The 19,201-nt window shown below is 40.8% G+C and overlaps 1 long non-coding RNA gene across 1 annotated transcript in view; it reads left to right on the forward strand.

Moving 5' to 3' along the window:
• Positions 1-19,201, forward strand: part of LOC121495908 — a 46,489-nt gene that overhangs the window by 20,927 nt on the left and 6,361 nt on the right. Inside the window, exon 2 of the long non-coding RNA XR_005989067.1 lies at positions 3,336-3,461. This is a non-coding gene — a long non-coding RNA (uncharacterized LOC121495908). The remainder of the gene's footprint in view (positions 1-3,335; positions 3,462-19,201) is intronic.

Below are 19,201 nucleotides of genomic sequence, written 5' to 3' on the forward strand. Positions count from 1 at the left end.
TGTGCATCCCCTTTTTCCCTTCTACCAGCCTCAGGGTCTTTTTGCAAAGAGCCTCCGTTTTAAAGGCACTACTTCCTTTCCAAGGTTCTTCTGTTATGGTGAGTGGAGTTCATTGTCTCTGCTTCTTCCACAGAGTCCCCTTCAAGCACCAGGTCCTAGAACAACACTTAAATTAGGCAATGGGATGTTGCTGTGCAATTTTGCTCTGGCTTAAGTATAAAGCTGAACCTGTCTGTTCATCTTAGGTAGTCTCTCCCCTTTTGGTTATAAGATGTCTCTGGGGTGAGACATCTGCAGTGGCTGCAGCCACATAGGATGAATTTCACCTCTGGCAACCTGGTACCTCACTGGCATGGTTGGTGAGGAAGGTGTGAAGAATGAGTGTGTGTGGTGTAGGGGGCGGTTGGCAGTGTTGGGGGCTCAGGGTTAAGGAGCAGGGCTACTAGAATCTAAAGAGCAAATAAAAATCAAGTTCATGTGAAGCAGCATCATGGTTCTTGGGTCATCTATCTATTCAGGGCAAGACCCCAGCCAGAGATGGAAGCACATGTGGTAAACAGGTATAAACCTGGAGGAAGAATCCACAAAGGTTTAGAAATAAAGGAGTTGGAGGAAGGGCTTTTTTTCTTTAGCAGATACTCAGTGAGCACCTACATGAGTCTGGCTATATGAAAGTACTTTTTTTAAAAAAAGATTTATTATATTATTTATTCATGAGAGACATAGGCAGAGAGAGAAGCAGGGTCCCTGCAGATAGCCCGATGTGGAACTTGATCCTGGAACTCCAGGATCATACCCTGAGTGGAAGGCAGACACTCAATGCTGAGCCACCCAGGTGTCCCTAAAAGTACTTTCCATATCTGCTTCTATTTCATGGTGATCTGGAGAGAAACTTTTAGATGAGGAGCCTGAGGTTCTGAGGGGCTAAACTGCTTGCCCAGAATTACACAGCTAAGTAAAAGGGGAAGTTTGGGATTTGAAGTTAGGACCTCTGACCCAAATTCAGGGCTCTAGCTACCAGGCTGTCTGCCTTTTTCCTTAGTTGCAGCGTATCCAATATAGCCTCTCCTTAATTTCATATAAATAGCATACACTTACTTCCTCTGTTACTATGATGTCTCACTTTGTTATTTTTCTGCCATTTCTGGCAGCCCATCAACACCGGGGGCTTCTTTCAGAAAGAAAGTGGCAAAACCCAAGACTGCCTAAGCAGAATTTCCAGTGTCATCTTGGAATCTGGGGCATTGGTTACTCAATTTACGGAGTATCTAGAACATGAGTCCTAGCCATTTCCATTCTCTGATAAGTTAGCAAGTATCAATTTTCAGTCCTTATGCTTTTTGTTTTTCTGCAACACAAATTATCCTTCTACTTCAAGCCCCATTTTACTATCTGGCAGGCAATTTGATTACTTTCAGGTAAAACTGTTCATTTCAGGTTTTTACTTGAGTTAACCCAGGATTTTGTCCTCCCTGATTCCACCCTTAAGCCCAGAATTGGCATCTAAGGTACAGGGACCTTATGTAGCATCACAGCATCGTTGAGAAGAGAATCAAACACTTGATTATTGGCACCTTTCCACACTGTTGGTACAAAGCTTCCCTTTATGCTCAGGCACCGCTATCCTGCCACACAGGCACCTCCTGGAACACTAAGTTCCTAACTGACCTCTAGCCATTAAATTGTCTCCACTTCCACTGTGGTGTCCATGCGTCAGGACTGTAATATCCCCTTAATTTGACTTTCTCGTTTTCCCAGTGAAATTTCTCCACACTTCTCTGGGACCCAGGGGAGGTTTATTACTCCTATACCTTTCTTATCAGTGACAAACCCACTGGGGATATTTTAGGTCTTCCTTGTTTCAACACCATCTGCAACCACCTCTGCTGAACTACTGCCACACTGTGGTAGAATGTTTTGTGAAGCTGGCACTTCTCAGTCCAGTTGGGATGCAGGGCAGAGATCTGTTCTCTAAGATCCTCATTCTTGTTTGGGGGTTCTACTGTTTCTTCATTTATAGCAAGTCTTAGGGGAATGGAGCATGTCAGAGCCCAAGGACCCTCCTCAGATACCATCACCAGACTCTTCTCTTTTGTTTCCCTTCTAACTCTTTCCTCTAACATCAGAACAGAGAAGCTTTTTATTCCTTTCTCAGGCATTAGGGGGAGAAAGCTGGCAGATCATCCCTACTGTATTTTCCCCTCGACAGTGGTGGTCCATTGAGCGAAAGGGGAAGGAGCCACAGAATAGAATGAAGTATAGTTGTAAAAGACAGTGATTATAATTCAAAACCTTATCCTATCCCAGTAAAATAGTTTAAACATATGAGACAAGAATAGTAAGTAATTGTATAGTGCATACTGTGTGCTAGACACAAGGTGCCACCCATTTAACTCATTTATTTCTTATACATATTATTTATTCCTCAGATATCATTATTAGTAGTAGTATTCTCCCTTTTAACAGTGGGGAAACTGAGGCAAAAAGAAATGAAATGATTTATCTGACATCTGTGAGATAGTAATAGGTAGTAACTGTTGGATTAAGGAGTCAAATCCAGGCATTCTGTGTTCTTAACCCTTATATGGCTTCACTGCTTACATACAAAAATAATTGTTTAGTCTTCAGTGCTGTGGGGATTAGAGCAGGAAGAGAAAGGTATAGTTTTTGTTGAAAACTTATGCTTGCTAATTTCTCACTGTTCCTCCTCTTTTCAAAACAGGTTGGCACCACATCCTCAGTTGTGGAGTCTCTTCTCCACCCACATTGGGTTTATAATCACTTATCCAATCTGGTGAAACATAAAGAATGCCCTGAAATGAACCAGTGGAAGAGAATGTGTGCGTGTGCTTGTGTGTGTGTGTGGTAGGGAGCTCCAAGCTGATAGGTCCTACTCTTGAGATCCACAAGAAGTGTCTAATTCATGGGTATTGTATTCTACATAATATACCAAACACATGTGGTAGCTCAATGATATAAACTAAAGTTAGCAGTTTTTGTTCTTTTTAAAAAATAAGCATTATGAACAGAAACACTTTGTCAAGGTCTTCTCTGTACCTATCAGAATTTGTAGGAGGCAAGTGTACACATGATCGTATGTGACACTTCTCTTGTACAAGTTCCTCTTCTGCTTTCTCTCTAGGCACCCAACAAAATTCTCTTCTTCATAATATATGAAATAGTGAAATTGCTGGTGACATTTTGCAATATGGTCTGACAACTGGTGAATTTGGGAAATGATGTAATGGAATTAGGATGGAATTAGGTGAAACTGCTGAAATTCTTATTTTTCCTCATGGAACTTTGCCAACATTTTGTTTTCTATAATTCTGCAGAAATAACATGAAACAAAATTGGACTTTCTCATCAGTTGGAGAAATTGCAACTTGTGTTTATCTAGCTGTTATGACATGCAAAATATTTTCTCATGGCTTGGAATTAAAAGGGAGTCAGCTGAAATTGTGAGTATTTGTTGAAATCCTTGAAAAAGCTTTTGAATGGTAGGGAAATGCAAGTGGTAAATAAACAGCCATTAGGAAATCATGCAGAGAGAAATTCCCAGAAACTGAAGGATGTGGGGAAACCAGAGTGGGAATTAGTAACAGAAAGATTAGAGTGCACATAGCAATGGTGATAATAAAGCAGTGAGAATAATGCTTCCTCAGATACCAAATACTCTCCCCCATTTTCAGAGATGTGCAGTGATCTGAGTACTGAGAACATATAAGTGTGAGACATGTTTAACCCCAGTGTTCACCTCCTGATACAAGCTCCAGTTCTATGGTCTTACTCACACAGTCCAACTGCCAGCACCTCCAAAACTCTTAAAAGCTTCATTTTAATGGCACCAATTCTCCCTTTATCCAGGCACCTATCTCTTACTCAAACCCGTGGTATACAAAATCAATTTTTTCTTGTCTCTCTAGGAAAAGAGCAGCTCAAACCCCTTTAACCTCCAACATCTCACTTCTGATCTAGTTTCTAAATCTGATCATAGCCTTAGGGTCTAACTGGAAAGGAAAGCCAATCAGTGCCATGAGGTAGCCAGACTTATGGGGATGGGCATGAAGATAGGAGAAGGATCAAATCCCTCAAAGGTTCTTGTCTAAGACACACTGCCTTAAGAACAGTATTCTCTGCTGAGCTGAGAGTTGGGTACCCCAGGGAAATCCATTGCAAGAGTCCTCAAGAAATAGAAGAAGAGGGGGATCCCTGGGTGTCTTAGTGGTTTAGTGCCTACCTTCAGCCCAGGGCGTAATCCTGGAGTCCCAGGATCAAATCCCATGTCAGGCTCCCTACTTGGAGCCTGCTTTTCCCTCTGCCTGTGTCTCTGCCTCTCTCTCTCTCTCTCTCTCTCTCTCTCTCTCTCTGTGTCTCTCATGAATAAATAAATAAAATATTAAAAAAATAAATAGAAGAAGACCGGGACACCTGGGTGGCTCAGTGGTTGAGTGTCTGCCTTTGGCTCAGGGTGTGATTCTGGTCTGGAGATCAAGTCCTGCCCGCATCGGGCTCCCTGTGAGGAGCCTGCTTCTCTTTCTATGTCTCTGCCCCTTTCTCTCTGTGTCTCTTATGGCTAAATAAATAAAACCTTTAAAAAAAAAAAGAAATGGAAGAAGACCAGTTTTGAGAGGCTGGGTACTTTGAGGTAGAAATCTTAAATTTGTCTGATTACAAAAGAAAATCTTTCAATCATATTCAAATTCATGCTTAATCAGTGGCCAGAGATAGAAAGGAGGTCTTAAACTGGAATGGTATGAAACTTCTGAAATCATACATAAAGCAGTGTGTGTGTGTGTGTGAGAGAGAGAGACAGAGAGAGACAGAGACAGAGACAGAGAATATCTTCCAGAAAAGAGAATCCATTTTTTTCCCACTGTTCATAATATTTTCAAATTCTCAAAGGAATTTGCAGCATCTACCCCACCTCCACTGTCACCAAAGTTAAAAACCAGTGACTTCAGGAGATTACAGAATTTTGAGCTGAAATGAATCTTGGATGGTATTTAGTTCATTTCTGCTCCTCTTTTAATTTTTCTGATATAACAATTTGAGTCTGATTAATTTGAAATATTTCATAAACATTGAAGTTCTCTATAGATCTTTCTCTTCCAAAACACCTTCCAGATGGTTCTGGAAAATGCATCATGAAGACCCAGAGTAGGGCTCTGAGTGGTAGGGTGACTATCTACCCATGTGTGTCAGAATGACTGCTGAGGGGGTGGAAGGCACATTGTTGTCCTCTAGTTTATCTTCATGTCTTACTTAGAGCACAAAGACGGAACTCTGTAGTTTAGGATCTCAAGTCCCTCCATTTCAGAGAGAACGGATGAGATTTATTCTTATTATAAGAACCTGGCATAGTCCCACCAAATGATTTCACTGTGATTATTTTCATGGCCCAATCTTCTCCTGAACATTTACACATTTATTTCTTTTACTTTTCTGCTTAAAGCAGCTTGAAGATACATAATTCAAGATGATTATACTTTGAAAAAAGTCTCATCTGTTCAACACAAATATTGAAAAAAGAAATCAGCCTGACACTTGGCACTCCTCACTGCAGCTGGGTTCACTCTTCCCAAGTCCAATGTTTTCATTCAGTGAATAGAAGTTATAGATGAAGAGCAGATTGAGAACCACATAATTCTAATATCCACATAAGATTTATCTAGGATGAGATCAGAAGTAGGAGAACAGTCGGTTTATTCTTTTAATAGGTAGGTCATAAATGAGGCCTTCTCTTTAAGAAGTAGAGAAGAAAGAATTTGGTAACCATTGGCTATAAGGATGGCGGTTGAGGGTAGGGGGAGTTAAGAATGACTCCCAGGCTTCTGACTCGGCAATTGGGGCACACAGAAGGAAGAACTTTTGGGAGAAATAAATGAGACCCATTTTGGATATGTTACATCTGGATCCAGGCGAGGAATTTGGCATGCAGTTCAATATGAGGGTCTGAACTTCCAAGCAGAGGGTTGGGCTGAAGATATGATTTATTTGAGAGTCATCAGAATACCTACAGCTTACATACCTACAGGGAATTAGAGAAGAGAATTTCAAAAGGAAAGCAGATAGTGATGCCAAATATCTCAGAGAAGTCAAGTATGAAATAACCAGCTACTCACTGGCTTTAACAATAAGGAAGTTATTGATGACTTTAGGATAAGCAGTTTCTGTAGATTTGTGGGGCAGAGCAAAGAAGTGACAAAGCTGAATGGAGATGACTCCAGAGACCTGGATATAAGAGAAAAATGTATCCAGTGATAGCCAGGGAAGGCATGTAGGATGGTGGGAGTTTTATTTGTTATTTTTTAGAAGAGACTTGAACATGATTAAGTTTAGATGAGATGAAACCAGAAGGAAGGAGAAGTTGAAGAAACAGAACAAATGAATCATTTGATAGAACAACTTCCTGAATGGAAATGGGGGAGAATAAATTCAAGAGCGCTGATACTGGCCTTGAGGCATACATCCTCTTAAGTCACTGGGTATAGATAAATTCATGAGAGGGAATAGAGAACTGAGGAACCTCATCCTCGTCATCTTAATTCATAAGGTAAAGAAAATGGGAATACTTGAGGTAGGCTACAGAGCATTAGAAAAGTGGCACAAGCTTGGGCCTACCATGGAGAAGAAGATTAAAAGAACAGTGACTGGGGAAACAGATAGGGTTGGCTAGCAGCACTGGTGACCCAGATGAGACTGGAAATCCCAACACTATGGTAGCATCAATCCACCGAGCTGTGTGTATTTCTTTAATGCTTGGCTACTAGTGTGCAGAGCTGGAGAAGATAGATATGTTTGGGTTATTCAGAACTGGGGATTATAAAACAGAAGTAATATCAGGGCAAAGGGATGAAGGAGTTGGGTTATCTAGGTAGAGAGTAGAACTGATGGGCTATAGGATTTGGGCAGGAGAGGGAAGGGTGATGCAGGAAGGGACTGATGCAAAGTGAAAGGCTGAGATAAATGAACTACTCATGTTGCTGAAGATCTTATAAAGATCAGAGACCAAGTAGGGTCAGAGGCTAGAAAGTTCTAAAAAGATAGGATAGTGTGGTCAGAGAATGCCTACACTAAAATATGTTTTTCAGAACACTTTACTTCTATTTCCACATTGTACTGTAGAATTTAAAAGTGCATCATGAATGAAAATACAAATGTCTGGTAAATTATTTATTTTGTATTATCTATGCCTTAGGCTTTCTTCTATGTGATAATCCCATTCTCTTCATTGAAATAGGAAAATGTGGACCAGGGCTAAGAGTATTATTTCTCCAAAGCTTTGACCATTTTATATATACAATGCTATTATATTTTTACTTTAAATATAAGATCTTGGGAAAGAAGCCAGTGTTTTCTATTTCAGCAGTCCCAGCAGCTGTTACAAGCATAAGCAAGCCTTCAATACATGTGCTTTCTTTGGCTTTGTGTTTTCCCCTAAATTTAAGTTGATTATAGGAAAAATTTAACCTATAAACCTCAAGATGACATATCACATCAGTAGACCTGACATGACATTAACTAATGGTAACAAGGTGGACCCATGAAACATCAGGGAGTCTGTGCACACCATTGTGACCTAGACTGGAAGCTGAGTCTGAAACTCAGATATGTATAGGTTAGAAGTGCACTGCCTGTGCAGGTTGCCTCCATTCCATCTAAGGCTGCTTCGGCTATAAATTAGAAGAGATGTTAAGAATCAAACATGCCCATAATTTGAACATAGTTCAGTAAGAACACAAATATTTCCTTTGTTATGCCTCATTTTGCTATAATATGTATTTAGTAATTTGCAGATTAGGTTGAAAATGCAAACAAAATTATGGGTAATGAGCTAGAACCCTATTTGCAGCAGAAATTGCCCTAAGACATTTTATTAGTCAGTAGGACTAACGTGCATCTCAGAATCCTGTTCAGTTGTCTTATAATGAAACAGAATAAAGACCGAGTTGATACATGTGATGGCCACCAGGATCTAGGGAAAAAATAGCATCCCCCACCCAAGACAGCAAGGATTTATCATTGGGTCTTCACACACAGGGTGCTCAGACCAGCTAGCAAAGAGATTCTTGTTCCTTTGCCAAGTATATTCCTTACAAGATTAAAAATAGGGACAGTGTCTATCCATAGCAGGTGCTTAGTTAAATGGCAGGCAGGTCTGTTCTTATCTCCCTTCCTTTGACGAAGATTGTGTCTCTGGTTACCACATTTCATGATCTTAACATCATCTAACTTCCATACGCCTCAAACCGCTTGCTAAGGGTAATTTGTCTTCCTATGTAGATTTTTCTAAAAAAGGACAACTCCCTGGCATGCTGATATGAATATTCCAGTTTGCTTAACAGTTCTGTCTTTCCTTATAATTAATGAAATAACATTCTGGTTTATTTACCAATCTCTTGTGAGATGGCTAATTAGGATGAGTTGCTGTCCTTGGTTCTGATGAATTTGGGAAAGAAAATGTAAATTTTTCCACCTTTAAAGAAAATGAGGGCAGCCCAGGTGGCTCAGTGGTTTAGCACCGCCTTCAGCCCAGGGCGTGATCCTGGAGACCCAGGATCGAGTCCCATATCAGATACCCTGCATGGAGTCTGCTTCTCCCTCTGCCTTTGTCTCTACCTTTCTCTCTCTCTGTGTCTCTCGTGAATAAATAAATAAAATATTAAAAAAAGAAAAGAAAAGAAAATGAGCAGGCCTGGATTCTACAGAAGCAGTGCCACTCAGAGAAGTCCCACCTGAGCTACCTCTCTCAGATATTTTTTTTCTGTGTCAACAAATACCACATATGTCTTCTCAAATCATGCACCATTAGCCCTTATTCCAGTTTCAGTGCCTAGAATTCTACAAAATGGCCTGTAACTCAAGTAACCTTGACCTTGATGAGGGGCTTTGTTATCAAGTAATGGAGCTCAAACTTTAGTATCTTCTGGGTGCTTGTGAAAATCACATTCCAGGCTTCCCTATAGTGATCCTGTTTCAGCAGATCCAGGTGGGATTTGAATGTGCATTTTTTAAAAAGATTTTATTTTTAAGTAATCTCTACACCCAATGTGGGGCTCAAACTCAATCCCAAGATCAAGAGTCACACGCTCCAACAACTGAGCTAGCCAGGTGCCCCTAGAATGTACATTTTTAGCACATTTAGTAACTAATTCTAATACACATAGTCAATAGACTACACTTTAAGAAATGGCTTTAGATTGGTGTGCTAACTCATTTGTGTCTATAGCACTAGCAAGGGATATTTTCTGTTCTTGAGAGCCATGAGTACCTCCCTGTCCCCACCAGAGTGAAATTAGACACATCCAGAGGAAGGAAAGTGGGAGGAAATGAAGCCAGGTGAAGTAACAAAGAACAGAAAGAAATGGTAGTGGCCTGGAAAAGGAGCCCCAGAGCTTTCCTGTGGATCTTCCATTGGAAGCTGTTTGCCTGCTCGTGGATGAGACAGTTTGTCTGCCAGACAAGTTGGGTCTACTGCACACTCCCTTGGGCAGAAGCAAATTTCAGGTTTAAAGGATGTTTACCTTAATTTAGCAATGACTGCTTTGGCCAGGGGCAGATACTTCTCAAGCTGCCTCAAATGGTGGTAGCAGCATGTTGTGTTGAAAATGTGTATGTGGCAATAAGGCTTCTTTCTCTTGTCCTAGAGGTCAACAATATTGGAATTTCTCATTTGTATTTAGTGCTGGAAATCTTTATTAAGTGGCATTTGGCAATCTTATCTAGATACTCATATAATGCTAGAGCTAGGGGCTAATTTACAGAGTATGGTTGAGCTCCTTCTCCTTTTAAAGATGCAGAGACCAAGACAGAGGGAGGATGGGTGAATCACCAAAGTCCAACAGCCTCATAGAGGAACAGCTGGGACTGGAAGTAGGTCTCTTGAAATCAGTGCAGAGCACTCTGCTGCCTGCTCCCAAACCACAGCCACGAGACAAGTGCCTGCTGAATCAGCACAGATGAGTTAGATATATTGGTTTGATAACTGTTTAAGCCTATTTTATTATATGGATAGCAGACACTATTAGCTGCTTTGCATTTCAATGTCATCTGTTTAATTCTACACAATTCCTCCCTTCCTTAAGCATCTTTCTGTCTTTCTTTTTTCTTTCTTTCTTTCTTTCTTTCTTTCTTTCTTTCTTTCTTTCTTTCTTTCTTCTTTCTTTTCTTTCTTCTTTTTCTTTCTCCTCAACAGTGATTCTTCCAAGTCAGCATTCCTCCTTAACTAAGTACAATTGCCATCTAGTGGCTCAAAGATAGCAATAAAATTTCCTGCAAAAGCTTTGTATGTAGGCCAAAGGAATCAGAGAATTTTTACAGCCTGGAAGAGAACCTTCAGGATCGTCATGTCCAACATCTTCATGTTTCAAATAAGGAAAATGAGGCTCTTGAGGAGAAAGCAACTTTCTGGAGGCCTCACAGTAGGTCAGTGGAGCCAGGGGTAACCTTGACCACATTGAGGACATGATGTGAGTATTGCCTGGCCCCAACCTCTTGCATGGTGGATGTGCTCCTGGAGGGCAGGAAGGTGGGTGCACCTGGGATTCCAGAGTACCTGGCCCAGGGCCCAATGTACAGTAGTGCCCAGTGTATGTGTGATGGGTGAGTCAGTCCTCCATGACCAGACTCATGTTACTAGCTTCTATTTTTTTTTCCATGGTGCCATCAAGTCAAACCAGTTGTTCCCACAAAGGAGGCTCCAGCAATGTGGTGTGGTGTCTGGATGGAGGTTTGCATTAGCTGAGTCAACTGAACAGTGTGCTACGCCTTCCAGTTGGCACAGTGTGCTTTCTGCCTCACCTTCAGCCACATACTTCTGCACTCTTTCTGACTGACCGTCTCTTGTCCAGGATTCTTTTGTGTTCAGAGTGAATTTCCTGACAGGCGGCAAATCTAAGCATCTCCTGCCAGAAGTGAGGTGAGCACTCAGGGCCTCATCCCCTTCTATTTATAATGTGCATTGATGTCAGGCAGCCCCAAAGAAGGTACTCAGGGCAGAGTTCAGAACACACCTGACCTCCATGCAGGATGGCTCCATGGGGGTTGGGAATGGGCAAGCACTTTAAATGGCTGCAGATGGTGAGGGTGACAGGGTGACAGACTGTGGGAGGCAGTTTTCTTTGTGTTCCAAATAGGCTGAGGATTTTCTTTTATTCACTGAAAGTCTCTGGAAGAAAATGGGGACAGGGAGAGTGTCAGGCATAGGCAGCCCCTGTGGGGAAGGTTTTCTTGAGATCCACAGATGGGCTTCTGAAGGGGAATAATTCCAGGGAAGCCCCTGGAATTATACACAAAATTTAGTGTCAATGTATCACTTTTGGGACAAAAGTTCTCTATCTTTTATAAGCTACTCAAAGGAGTCCATGATCCAATTATGTCAAGAACCACATGTCCAGATCAAGCCCATCTCCAAACTCTTCAAAATGAACCAGTTCTTTGTCTCAGGAAGAGAAGATTCAGCCATAGTTGTATGTTCTTACCACTGTTCTCATCTATACCTGATGTCCTTTTATTTTTATTTGTTATTTTTTTTAATTTTTAAAAAAAGATTGTATTTATTTATTCATGAGAGTCATACAGAGAGAGAGAGAGAGAGGCAGAGTCACAGGCAGAGGAAGAAGCAGGCTCCATGCAGGGAGCCCGATGTGGGACTCGATTCTGGGTCTCCAAGATCAGGCCCTGGGCCAAAGGCAGCACTAAACTGCTGAGCCACAGGGCTGCCCTCCTGATGTCTTTTTAAAAGGGTGTGTTCACATAAAAAACAAGTAGATAAGCACAATTTTACTGTGTTGACTGCCTTTTATAATGAGTACATATCTAGGTCCCAAACTGAGGCATGCAGAAAAGATACATTTCTTTCTTTTTTTTTTTTTTTTTAAGATTTTATTTCTGTATTCATGAGAGACACACAGAGAGAGATTGAGAGAGAGAGAGAGAGAGAGAGAGAGAGGCAGAGACACAGGCCGAGGGAGAAGCAGGCTCCATGCAGGGAGCCTGACGTGGGACTCAATTCTGGGTCTCCAGGACCACACCCTGGGCTGAAGGCGGCACTAAACGCTGAGCCACCTGGGCTGCCCTTCTTTTACCTTTCTAAAATTCAAATTAATTTCTATTTTGAGTCTCCATTCCTTTCATGTGACAGAGACTTAATCCCTCTGTTTGGGATTTTCTATTTCTCTCTCTGCCCCAAAGGATTGTGTGACAAATCTGGGGGCACTTACCTAGAACTGAAGTGCCTACCTAGGACTGAGATGGGTATAATTGGAAGTATCTGTCTTTTTTGTCATTTGTATACAAAATCATGTGCTGAGATCCATCCTTGATCCACTGAGTCCCTGGCTGTGGGACCACACGTGTTACCACTGAGTTTTCTATCTTCTGTCCTGGTCCTGGCAGACCAGGACACTATCTTCATGATGAATCCCTGGGGCTGCATGTGGCTCTTAGCCCGAGCTAAGGCTCTGTGGTCTTGCTTCTTTCCAGGACACTTTGATCTAGGAAAAAAGATGCTTTGGATCTCTCTTTGAAGTCCAAAGTTACCAAATCTTCCCATTTGTTTTTCAAGAAGAAGCTGGAAATTTTCACATTATGCAAACTTTCCTGATTTTAAATGTTGGAAATTAATTCATTTTGGAAAAATAGTCACTGTGAGTAAAAACAAAACAAAACAAAACAAAACACACTTTCCATGGCCCAATTTTGCCCCTAAGGCCACCATTTTACAGCCTCTGCCCTAAAGGCTTAGACTTATGGAAACTAAAGCAGGGAAGACACCCATTTTTCTACTTTCAAATGTGTCACTCTCCCTGAGGCAGAAAGCACAGAATCATCTACTGGACTAGGAGAGAAGGGCAGGGGGGAGAAATCTGGGGGCAAAACATTAGTTAATATTTCATAAGTCTTATCTTTCTACACCGTGATACTGAGCTTATAAAGATAGATTCTGTATTTAAAAAAAAATAAAACTTATTCTATATCCAGGGAAAAAAGGCTTGAGATTACACAATATATTTTCAATAACATAATCATGTTAAGCAAATGCTTTCAATGTAATTATAGAATTTTATATTGGGTTTCCTTAATGATTGTTTAATCCAACTCTTGAGGCTAGATTAACAAAATGAGACAACTGAAGCCTACAGAAGTGAGTTAGTTTTGGTCACCCAGCCAGTCACTGCCAGCCAGATATAGAGTCTCTGACTTTCAGCTCTTTCTGTCCAGTACTGGATAAACCAAGGACCAGGGTACTGCACCCTGCTTGAGTTGGGAGTAGGGGATGGCATGGGAATGGAGGTGGTGCTAGAATGCAGTGCTTAAAGTGAAGGAGGGAAGATCCAAGGGGACATGACCCCAGGAGAAGTCTGATAACTCAGGACTGATAACCTCTTAGAATTTTCATTAAAATTTGAGAAATGCTATTCTAGCCTAATAGTTCTCTACCTTGGCTATAGTTTAGAGTTGTTTAGAACCTGAAGAGCTTTAAAATTTAAATTAAAAAATTTTTAGAGTACAGGGAGGCCTGTACTCTACCCCTAAAGATTCTGACTTTATCAATCTGGTGGTAGGGTCAAGGTATCTGTAGTTGGAAAGGCTCTCCTGGTGATCTTCCTGTGCAGTGAGGTGTAGAATGACTGCTCCAGGAGAATGACTGCTCCAGCCACACAGAACCACCACCATTTTCCAAATGGAATGCACCTGCCCTCCCTGTGCACTTGCTTTCCTCTCAGCCATTGGGGATCCCTGGGTGGCTCAGCGGTTTAGTGCCTGCCTTTGGCCCAGGGTGTGATCCTGGGGTCCAGGGATTGAGTCCCGCATCGGGCTCCCTGCATGGAGCCTGCTTCTCCCTCTGCCTGCATGGAGCCTGCCTCTCTCTCTCTCTCTCTCTCTCTCTCTGTCTCTCATTAACAAATAAATAAAATCTTTTTAAAAAAAAGAAGGAATAATTGGAAACAGATTGTATGGTCCATAAGGGCAGGGATTGTTCATTGGTTTTGTTCCTTGCTATACTCCGATGCCTACAACAGTGCCTCCAATCTAGAAAGGGTTGGAGTGAATGGATGGATATTGAATAAGTGGTGATTCTGAGAAGGCTTTCTCTTCTTCTCCTTTCCCATTTATCATTCATTTCAGTGACAGTGGGCTTTGTTTTGAGTGCTGTAACAGATGCTGTTTTGAATTGCCAGACGAGATCACCAGGAGCTCCCTTTAAGGATATCTGGCTTTGGAAATTTGCTAACCCTGACGACAGTATTTGCAGGCAAAGTGTGACTCAATCTCTTAAGTACTTCTTAGAAACATAATAATCTTTCAGACTGACTAAATATAATATAGTCATAAGACCCTAACTTTATCATTATTCACCCTCGTTTCAACACACACACACACACACACACACACACACACACACACACACACACGAAAGATCCTGAGTAACACTGAGCTGTTACACATGGAGCGGCACTCAGGGCTTGGTAAACCAGGACCACATCATTTCTGCCCTTAAGAACTCAGAAGCCCAGTGGGCTGAATCAGCACTGAATTTGACCATCTCTTGATGACTGCTTGTCTGACTAAACCTCTGACAGAGAATGACAGAATTTTAGAGCTGGAAGGGATCTTTGAGATCATCTGGTTTAACCCTATGCATTTGATGAATAAGGAGGCTGAGATCCAGAGACATGTCATTGCTCAAAGTAACACAGCTCATTAACTGCTGAACAAGCATCAGCTGGTGTCACTCGCATTTTCTGTTTACTTTGTTACCAGCTCTAGAACTGCCTCATACTGCGTCCAAATCATTTAATGTAGGAATGGCAAGTCATTCTCTGTTCCTTATCATGAAAAAGGACTTTAAAGGAGAGTTGTGATCCTAAAAATCAACTTCTTTAGGTTAAAAGTGAGGTTAGAATGTGTTGAAATACATTGGTCTCAGTTTGAAAGAACAGATGGTGATTTTTTTTTTAGCTTTTCAACTGAAAACATTAATTTCCTTTAAAGTTTTTCTCAAAACCAAATTCTTTTTCCAGATTTAGAACTTCACAAAACAATGTCTTAACCATGCTGAATTATTCACTGTCCCACAAATGTACTGTATATTTGTAGAGTATCCTTTTCCTCCCTAATCCAGTTTTTTGTCCTGGCTGATCTCTATGCAGTCACATCCTACATGTTCTTCCAAATCTACTTAAATTTCCTCTCCTCTCTAAGTGTCCTCTTGACCATCTGCCTTGCCTGGAATAGTATCTTCTTTTTCCCAATTTCTTTAATGTTTGTGAGAGAATTTAATAGCAACCTATTCATTTTATTGTATATTAGAAAAATATATTAGCACATCAGACCCATGATTTCAAGTATTTTTTAAAAATATCACACTGAGGGATCCCTGGGTGGCGCAGCGGTTCGGCGCCTGCCTTTGGCCCAGGGCGCAATCCTGGAGACCCGGGATCGAATCCCACATCGGGCTCCCGGTGCATGGAGCCTGCTTCTCCCTCTGCCTGTGTCTCTGTCTCTCTCTCTCTCTCTGTGACTATCATAAATAAATAATAATAATAAAATTTTTAAAAAAATCACACTGATAATTTTTATATCATTAATGGAAGGATGTCTTTGTTATTGCTATCATTTATTATTTCTGCAAAACAAACTTCTCCAAAACGTAATGACTTAAAAAAGAATGACTCTTGAGCTCATAATTTTATGGTTCAGCAATTTAGTCTGAATTCATTTAGGCAAATCTTTTGGTTTCAAATGGGCTCCATGTGTCTGTGGTCAGCTGCAGCTTTGCTAAGGCTAAGCCTATGGGGATTGGCTAGTTGTCTGTTGGAGCCCCGTCTTTCTTCTTCACATGGTCCACCATCCCCTATTAGGTTTGCCAGGCTTTTTCTATGGTAGAGCCAGGGGTCCAAAGAGATATAGCGGAAGTGTGCACAGCCTTTTGAGGCCATGTGAAACTAGTACACCATCACTTTTGCTGTATTATAGTGGTTCAAGCAAGTTGCAAGTCTAGTTCCTCTCTCTCTAAGTATGAGGAGCTGCAAAGTCATATTGCAGGGGATATTGATGGGAAGAAGAGCTAGGGAAACATTGCAATCAATTTATACCAAAGTTGATTTACATAAATTGGACGCAGTAGGAGACTATGGAAAAGACTGAACTGGTTACCCAAGTGGCTGAGTGCAGATGGATACAATCCATCTGATGATCAATCATTTATTGCCTTGTAACAATTCTGGTATGACCATCAGTAGCACCAGCCTGAAATGCAGCTAGAATGTGGCATCTCCTATATCTTAATCTCTATGATCTGGGTTATTCTAGCCTCACCTAAGGCCTCCCTTCAGATATCAGGATTGGAGTGTGTTTGAGCAGTTAGAGAGGGAGGGTGTTAGGGCAGAGAAAGATTCCCTAAGGACATCTTTCCTATGTTGTCTTTTTCCACAGTCTTCAGGCAGTGGATATCATTGAGGTGGAACCTGGATCAATCTCAGTGTATCTGGATACTAGTGTTGCTGACTTGCTCCTGGATTGCTAGTTTGGGGCAGGTATTAACTATTCTGACTTAGCCATTATGATACAGCCATGTTAAAGCCAAGAACATTTTGCTGGAGCACAAAGCACAATTAAAATTTCAGTGTAAGAAGAAACTAGTAATGTGAGAAGGGACATTTTGATTATATTGCTGAGCTCTGCCCCAGGATTGAGACAGATGAGATGGGGGTTAACCAAGTCATATTAAGTGGTTGACAATGAGCCAGGAGACTCACCTGGGCATCAGGCTGAAATGCTGAAATTAAATTAGAATACATTGAGGATATGGTTCTAATTAACTCAGGTTTCCATGAACAATTCCTTAAATACTTAAAAAATGCAAATTGACCCAATCTTGTGAAGGGAGACAACATAATCAAGGTGAACTTTGTTGTATTTGTTGGCTGGGGTGCCATGACACAATACTACAAACTCGGTGGTTTAGAACAACAAATATGTATTGTCTCACTATTCTGGAGGCTACAAGCATCTGAAATTAAGGTTTTGGTAGGGCCATGCTCTCTCTAAAACCTATAGTGTAAGGATTCTCTTTTGCCTTTTCCAGCTTCTGGTAGTCTCATTACAGGAGTTTTGTTCCCTTAGTGCCTGGGTTCTTGGTTGAGCTGCTTCGAAAAATGAAGAGGTAGACCAAAGAGTAGTGGGCAGCAAAGCAAAGTTTATTGAGCAAGAGTATGAAGCTCCTGGAGAGGGAGAGGGGCCTGAGTGAGTTGCCCTAGGAGTTTCTAAGTTTAGGGGGTTTTATGAGCTCTTTTGCGGAACTTTCTTAAGCAATCAGGGTGTGCTGAGTCCTGCCAATCAGGGCTTTGGTCACGTGTCTGTCTACTTATTAGGTTAATGTCCATGTGCTGATGGTCCTTTTTTTTGGCTGACATCCGAAGGCTTAAGTCTTAACTGCCCCTTGCCCATGATATTGACAATGCTTTTATGGTTAATTGTCTTATTCTAGGACATTTTCCAGAAGTCATTTGTGCAAAGGCTTAAAAGCAGAATGTCAGTGCAGTCCTGTCTAAGCTGGAAAACAGAATGTCAGTGCTGTTTTATTTGAGCTGTTCTGACAGCATATTTTCTTGTTGGGGACCCTGGCTCTGACTGACTAACTGTTCAAATAACTCCTAACAGTCCCAGATGTCCCTTGGTTTACCTGTGGAACTCCAGTCCACCACCCCCACATGACATTCTCCCTATATCTCTTCATCTTGTCCTCCCTAGTGCAAGTCTATCTCTATGTCCAAATTTCCATTTTTTATAAGGACACCAGTCATATTGGATTGGGGTTCATTCTAATGATCTATTTTAACTTTATCACTTCTTAAAAGACTCTATTTCCAGATAAAGTCACATTCTGAGGTATTGGAGGTTAGAGCTTCAACATATCTTTTTTTGTGGGGGACACAACCCATGACACATGACATGGTGCTATTTATCTGGAATGGATAACTTATTTTATTTCTAACCTGTCAACTGCCATGTAAATATGTAAAATTTAAATATGCCTTGCAAGAAGTTGTCTGGTTCAAAAAAATCACAAAGGAAATCTATGGAGAAAACAAGAATTGCCAAAAAATTAGCAAATGTTTTACTATCAGAAAATCTGCTAAAACACGTTTTTAAAGATAGCTGAACTACATCTATATCTGCATGTTACCATTTATTGCTGTTACTGGTGAAGATCAAGAGGCAAATGGCTGTCTAATCATAAAAGATGGAAAAACAGTGAAATGGAGGCAATTTCAAGACACTAAATTGTTTTTTTATGGTCAGCCTATCTAATAAATGGCTTATCTTTGTAACCCACATATATCTGGAGCTCCACTTGGACCTATCACCCTGTGGTGTTACATGAATGAAAAAATACATCCCATGATTAGGACAGGAAAATATAATTGGAAGCATTTCATATCTTCTCAGTATCTTTTGACAAAATGCCAAAATGGCAGAATATGATTAATAAATAGTAAATGTTCTGGAAGAGAATGTTCTTCAATTCCATCCCCTTCTCACGCAGACCCAGGCGTACACACAGCACTCACGCGCACATGTCTGGCAGTGGTTTTTGAAGTGAATGATCCCTCTCTCTTTTCTCCTGCAAACTCTTCTATTACTCAGCCCTGTGTTGGTCTTCTCTGTTCTCCTTCCCTTTCTACTTAGCCCTTTATGATGGAGAATAACCAAGTTTCTCTGGTTTCTTTAGGTTTGTTTTTTTCCTCCAAATGTGCTTATTTCTCAGGTTTAGCAGAGCAAAGGAAGGTCTGGGTGCCTGTCCTGCAGCCAAAATCCACTCTTGTTAAGAGGAAATGGGAGAGGCAGTGAATACTCAGACAATATTTTGTCAGCTGCTTGCACTTCAATATTTTTTGATGGTGCACATTTTTGATATAAAGCAAGCAGTATTCTCTCTTATTAATAGAAGCCAATTTCTTCCTGACAGCCATTAAATAGACATTGAACAAATATTTTTTTACTTATTTATTTGCATCAATGATGACTTATTCTTTATTTTTAATTTTTAAAATTCAAGTATAATTAAGATACATAAGATATATATTAGTTTCAGATGTGGAACATAATGCTTCAACAATTCTATATAATTCTCAGTGCTCATCTCTTTTTAAAGATTTTATATATTTATTTATTTATTTATTTATGAGAG

This window comes from Vulpes lagopus, chromosome 7 (genome assembly GCF_018345385.1).
Source record: "Vulpes lagopus strain Blue_001 chromosome 7, ASM1834538v1, whole genome shotgun sequence".
Taxonomy (NCBI): Eukaryota; Metazoa; Chordata; class Mammalia; order Carnivora; family Canidae; genus Vulpes; species Vulpes lagopus.